Raw genomic sequence first — 7101 nt, forward strand, 5'->3', positions numbered from 1 at the left:
CATTATGCCTCGCTTCCACATTTGAACTTATTAGAAGCATTAACCTCAGAAACTTGGAACCCTGTAGTTTCATAAACACCATTCCCTCTACTGTAGCCAGGCAGGATAATGTAAGGACATTTTCCTCGATGTCATTTCAGTTTCCATTTAAGTCTTGGAAATAGTGTTGAATTTGAGCCATACCATACGTGGATCGCCACAGGGCTGCTGATTCTGAGGCTGTGCTGTGATATTGTGCCTGCATAGTGTAAATATTTGTCAAAGAAAGATTAACTAGTGAGGCAGTATATTCAGAATGACTGAATCTTTCATTAACTCAGTAGGGAAACAGGCTGGAAAGAGACACAATTCACTAAGTCAATTTGTAAGCAGCCATTGAATTTCTGGTTATTTTTTTTTCAGGCACATACATGGGTGTTTTTTCACCAGCGCATACATATCCCCTTTCCACCCTAACCTTGTTTATTGCAGACTTACGTTTGCCCTTTAACAGCCTGAAAGTTGCTATGATTCTCCACATGTAGGTGAATTCCGAAACATATTACGCCTCATGCGTTCATTATCTGCACCTTGCTCAGAAATAATAAATGGCATTACTCAAAAAGTGATTAGAGAATTAACTCCCTGGAACCAGAGTGTCTTAATGCAACGGTACAGAGAATAAATGAGTAGCTTTACTAACAGTTCCTTGTTGGAGTAAATGTAAGGCCATTTGCTACGGGTTCTTTCCTAAAGAGGGGGGGAATGCTTGCACAACCCTCCCCATGTGTTTGCAAAGTTGGTGCAATATCATACCACGAGCTACCTCCAAAAAATAACCTTAACCAAAGTCCAATTTAAAAATCACACCAACAGCCTTGATATTTGGCTTTATGATAACCTAAACCTGCTTTGCTGAAGACCATGAATTGCAACGAATCAGATTATTACATCCCTGCTGAGGAAGCGGCTTGCTCAGGCTGAGGGAAACCGAGTGGTTGTGTTGCTGGACCCAGGATTCACTAGACAACATACTCTGGGGGAAAGAGCAAGGTTGCTTGTGTTTATACTCTCCAGCCAGAAGATTAGATTGCCTGGCTGGGAGTTAGGAGGCCAGAGAAATTTCAAAGGGTGTGGGGCCTGAACATCCAAGCTGATGCAGAAATGGTTACAAGGAGCCTCTCCCAGGAAGGCAGCAGGGAGGCTGGGTGAGGTTTCTTTTCTGGGTACACAGCCTCTACTTGACAGATCCATAAGACACTGGAACCCCAGGGTGCATTCAGTGAGAAGATGCACAGCCTTGGACTGACAGTTCCCATTCCAGAACTTTCCCCGTGGGCAATCACGACACTATTATCAAATTTAGCCCGATAACACACTTTTCACAGCATCGCATGAAACATTCTCCACTGACATGGGAGAAAATATTGAAAACTTGGCTTAGGCTTTGCACACAGATCAGGAGAAAAATCCGAGTGAAACTTGACATTTCTTTAGAAAGACTGCCACCGACCGAACTTTCCCCAGAAGTCCCATCAATCATGACCTTCATCAACTACACTGACGAGAATCTGTTCTCTGCTGCTGGCAGCCACAAGCACACGGAATTTTAGGCACTGAACTTCGCAAGAGAGAATTGGTAACTTTGATTCAGTTTCAGCACACTCTTTGGATTCCTTAAAGGCGGAGGGGGAAGGACCTCCCAGCTGATGCATCTGAACCCAGCATTACCAGCTTCCTTGGTGTTAAGACCCAAGCGGGCAAGGCAGCTGTCTGCTGCTAAGCATAGCCCTGAGCCACTCCAGCCCAAAGTGCTGCATTTACCGGCTGCTCGGGACTGGCCCTCCAGGTTGACCGCTAAGGTAATAGGCACCGGACAGCCAAGGGGTCCTGTAGTCCAGTCTTGTCAGGTCTCCTGGCGGCCAGTGCTTAGCCAGGCCCCACTGCATTAGCAGATCCTGCTCCTGCTACCTGGGACTGGAACTGATCTCCCGCCGGGCGAACGGTGCTGTTACCCCTCCCCGCTGGAAGGATGCTCACGGTGATGTTCCCGCAGTCTTACCTGGCCAGACGAGTCCCGTGCGCTCGGGGACCCAAATGGGCCAGTCCCCCCAGGTCCGGAAGCCCGAGGTTCAAGCGCTGCGGTGTGCTTTCCCCGCGGCTCCGGGCGCGCAGCTCTCCAGGTCCTGCTCAGCGGAGCAGACCGACTGCGGTTGAGTCAGCGCCCAGCGGCGGCGCGGTGAGCCCCGGGCAGCCGCCGAGAGCGGCTGTGAGCAGAGCCTAGGCCACCCTGGCATTTTAAAGGCGAGGCTTGGACGCTGTTCAAGCGGAAACGCAGGGAGAAACTTCGGCCCCTAGTGCAGCGCCGCCGGCTCGGGGAGGGCGCACCGGCTTTGCAAAGGTCCCTCTGTAAGGCGGAAAAGCAAAAACCAGACCCCCAAACCATGAAGCTTTCCTGCGAGGAATCCTCTGCCTTATGCTCACTCAGTACCTACACAGACATGTTCACTAAAGTTAGAGATGTGACTGGGAGGCTGGCTTGGAATGTCGGCTGGAGGCAATTAGGCAAGAGAAAGACGAGGAAAGAAGGCAATGAAGTACAAGTTACTGACTGAGTGTGTCTTAGTATGTGCCGTGGGTTTAAGCTGGGAACCAGGAGGAACATAATGCAGTTTGTAGGGATATGATTGTGTTAGGAAAATCCAAAGTAAAGACAACAATTGCATTGTAGTCTCCCCCCCCCCAATGAACTGGCAGGTCATGATGATAAAAACACAACAAACTCACAGTGTTATTGTCATTAATATGGGTGACAAAAATCTCTTTTCACTAGTAGAGCAATCATAAATATCTGGAGATATAAACTCACGGTTACAGTAGTCTTGCTTAGGGCTCTGCTGAGATCCAATAAGTGAAAGCTATTTCCTTCTGGTAAGAATGGAATCGACCTCTGACTTTAGGTGAGACCTGATATTCCAAGCTATCCAAACAGGAGAGCTATCCAGAGGCCGTGCCAGTCGGTTGCGGGACCACCACTCCAGAAGGCTAATTTAAGACATGCAAAAGAAATGGGAGAAATAATCATCCCTTTAATGAGATACTATGCTTTTCCTTTCTAGAGTGCACTCCCCTGGAGTTGCTCAACAGAGTCATGGCCATGCCTTGAGGCTCAGCTAAAGTCTGTTTTTTTTTTTCTGAGTAAGAATTCAGAAACCCCAATTTCCATCATTTCTTCATTCTGTCTCTTTGTATTTGGTGCTGTATCAAAGCTGGGGCATGCTTTAACCCGCTGTCATATGGCTGCTTGTCCACCATTTGGCCTCTTACAGAAAGCATGGCTTTCTGCCCTCCTCCATCTTCCTATTCTAAAGCAGCTACTGGTGTTGCACTGGAGTTTTTCTTTCACAGTCGAACGAAGCTGTCCTCAAGCTTTCTTCTAAATGTTTTTAAAATTCCTTTATTAATGGAACTAAGAACCCTGAGAGAGGATCCAAATTTCCTTGGTAACATTATCTGGGAACATACATCACACTGGGGACCCTTTTATGTTTGATTGGAGGAATAGAGGAATTTGACTCTATTAAAACACAAGCCTTATTCATGGACAAGGAAAAGAAACCCTGTTACCCAATCAGATCCTCCGTGTTTGTTTCCAGCAGAATTATTGCCAAATTCTGAACAGAATTTTTTTTTGTAAATTGACATGGTGATTTTAGGGCCCAGTTGGGAAAAGTGAACAGTCAACAAAATGGAGACAAAGAAGAAGATGGGAAAGCAGTCCTGCAGGATATTACAGAGAAGTGATATGTGCGTTACTGCCTCAGGAGCGCTTTATAGGGTTAGTGCATTTTATTCTTTACTACAAGTCTATGAAGCAGATAATGGCATCGCTGCCACTCACAGATAAGCAATGGAAGTAGGTATCCAATGTCGCACACATAGAAAAGAGGAGTCAGGAAAGCGATGCCTGTGGGATCCACACATCTGTGTCACAGTTCTTGGTTCCACTGCGGAGCAGCAGTGACTGTAATGTCATGGCAAAGCCCAGAGGACCACCTCTGGAGCAAGATCCACTGCACCAAGTAGAAATGCAGGAAAAAAATTCAGGATAGAGGGTGGTACTTCAGTGAGTGGACCAAGTGAACTTTTAAAGTAAATTAGATTGCAATAACTGCAGTTATAATCAGGAGACAGGAGTATGCTTTCTATGTAGTTCGCTAACCAGATAGATTACAGATTACTCAGATGATGAATGTAAAAATCACGAAGCCAAGGCAGGCAGTAGTGGCACACGCCTTTAATCCCAGCACTCGGGAAGCAGAGGCAGGTGGATCTCTGTGAGTTTGAGACCAGCCTGTTCTACAAGAGCTAGTTCCAGGACAGCCTCCAAAGCCACAGAGAAACCCTGTCTCAAAAAATCAAAAAAAAACTCATGAAGCCAAATATATATAGGTAATTGCCATAAACTTGGGGTTCTGAAAGCCTTTCTAATACATCATAAAACCATAAAGGAAAATGCTGATAGATGTGAGCATAAAAAATTCCAAATGATTTTTATATTAAGAGACATGGTAAACAAAATTGAAAAACAAATAAGCTGGAAAAATTTACTATACACGTGACAAGGGGTTGCTAACTTTAATTTTAAATGCAAACTTTGGTTAATTTTTATTTTCAAATAGACCATAATTCATTGATTTTTATTTGGGTGATCCAAGCTATCTTGGGACTAGTTGGCCAGCTGAGGTTGTCCTTGAAATCATGATCTCCCTGTGTCAGCTTCCAGCTTGCTAGGATTACAGGCACAAGTCACCATGTTTGGGCTCACAAGTTACTTTTTAGTGTGAACAGTTTCATTTACCATGTATCCAAATGTCAAAGTTAAGTGGTGGTCCTATATCTTCTCTGTAACCATCTTAACACAATTTGCAAAGGTCATACAATTATTAAACAAAGGGAGGATTAGCTCCCACACCCAAAACAAGGAGGAGAAGGGAGAGATGGAGACAATTTACAATACAAGAACTCAAGTAACAAGACAAAACCACCATTCTTTCTGGTGATGCAATAAATACAAACAGGAGAACGTGCTTTTAAGTAACATTGGAAAAATTGAAACTATTGACAACATTCAGTGGTAATAAAGTGGCTGGATACATGAGCATGCATTTATGAGAATGTAAATTAGTACAGTATTTCTAGAAGGCAGATTGTGAACAAATGCCAAACTGAGTACTTATTATTTGTAACAATAAACTAAGCAAACACATTTTCAGGTGCTTTTCTAAGGAAATCATCTGATTGACCAGAGACATAGTTCAGTTTAAGAGCAGTTGCTGCTCTTGAAGAGGACCCTGTTTCTCAGCACCCATATGGTGAGTGGCTCATAACTGTCAACAGTCTAGAAGATGTGATGTCCTTTTCCAGCTTCTGTAAACCCTTCATGCACATGGTTCACATGCAGGCAAAACACTCACACGCATAACATATAAATGTATTAATTAAAAGAGGAAATCGTTGACCACTGGATGAAACACATAACACAAATGTTCATAATTTGTAATAGTGAAAAACTGAATACAATCTAAATGCTTTTAGATACAAGAAGTAGTTAAGCGAATTAAATGAAAGGGTATATTGAGATTTTAAAGTTAAACAGTATGATTTTAAGCACCTTCTGGGCATTTGCTCATCAAAGCAAAGAATTCCTCAATGAATAGGAAGATACAGCTAGCTCCTCTGTTTTCCAGAAAATGGGACAGAGAGTGAAGCAGTACATTAGCTTAAAGTGTTGCTGTCACTGTCAACTCTAAGGCCTCTCTCTCTCCACTCCCTGTCTTTCCTGTCTGTTATCAGTTATTCTCTTTTTTAATTCCACACTTTTATTCCTCTCCAGTTTATGAAAATGGGCAGCCCCCAGAGCTTTGTGTAACAGCTTTAGTCACCTTAACACATTAACTCTGTTGGGTTCCACTTTAAAGATGTCTGTATGAGGGCTTTACAAACCCAAGTTGGAGCATATGCCTACTGGGTAGAGCAACAATTAGGATAAATTACATGTACTGTATAACAAACAACCTCTAATTCTCATCATCTCAAAGCAGTTATTCACCCATGACTCATGTTGTACATCCATGATGGGTTGATTGTGGATTGGCTCTACATGGCTAACATCACTTGGGAATCCAGGATGGAAAAGCAGTTTATATCTTCAGTGTATTGGTCTCATGGGAGGACCAGGAAAGAATGTGGTCAACTATGGCCTTATTCATAAAATTGTTACCAGAGTAAGGCACTTGACCAAGCAATGGAATTACCAGCTTCCTAGACCAGTATTACAGCTCTACATACTGGGGACACTGGCACCAAGGGTTTGGGCTTGTATATAGCCAATGGCACTGACAACCACAACTGCTGATGGGACAGATACTGCTATCACATTTTGACATGGCTACATTTAGAAAAGTGGGGGACCAGGGACATGGCTTGGTTGGTAAATTGCAGGTTGTGTAAGCATGAATTCCTGATTTCAGATCCCTAGAAACCACATTATAAAGCTGGGCATGCCATTCACACAACAATGATGTCTGTTCCACTATGTTCATAGCAGCATTATATGTAATAGCTAGATCCTGGAAGCAACCTAGATGTCCCACAACTGAGTGGATAGAGAAAATGTGGTACATTTACATAATGGAGTACTACTCAGCAGAGAGAAACAATGGAATCTTGAAATTTGCAGGCAAATGGATGGCACTAGAGGAAACAAAAAGACAAACATGGTATGTACTCACTCATATATGGGCCTTAGATATGGATCAGGGAGTGTCAGCCTACAATCCCAGTGCCAGTGAGTCTGGGAAACAAGGAGGTCACCAAGAGAGATGCATGATACCCCAGAGAAGTGGAATGAGCCAAGATCTCCTGAGAACATTGGGAACATTGGAGGAGGGAAGAGGGAACCAAGAAAAATAGAGGGGGATAAGGGGAGGGGAGAAGAAGGCATGGGGGAACAGGAAGGTTGAGTCGAGGTAAGAATGGAGGAGAGCAGGATGAGATATACCAAAATAGATCGAGTCATTATAGGCTTGAGGAGAGAGCTGACTCTAGTGAGATCTCTAG

At 43.8% G+C, this 7101-nt stretch overlaps 1 protein-coding gene across 1 annotated transcript in view; it reads right to left on the minus strand.

The window, feature by feature from the left end:
• The window catches only part of Ctxnd1 (cortexin domain containing 1), a 52996-nt gene extending 50448 nt beyond the window's left edge, over nt 1–2548 (minus strand). Inside the window, exon 1 of the mRNA XM_040729015.1 lies at nt 2042–2548. The gene's annotated coding sequence lies outside the window, so the exon portion shown is untranslated. The remainder of the gene's footprint in view (nt 1–2041) is intronic.
• Between the last annotated feature and the right edge of the window lie 4553 nt (nt 2549–7101).

Source organism: Mesocricetus auratus, unplaced genomic scaffold (genome assembly GCF_017639785.1).
Source record: "Mesocricetus auratus isolate SY011 unplaced genomic scaffold, BCM_Maur_2.0 Super-Scaffold_4256, whole genome shotgun sequence".
NCBI lineage: Eukaryota > Metazoa > Chordata > Mammalia > Rodentia > Cricetidae > Mesocricetus > Mesocricetus auratus.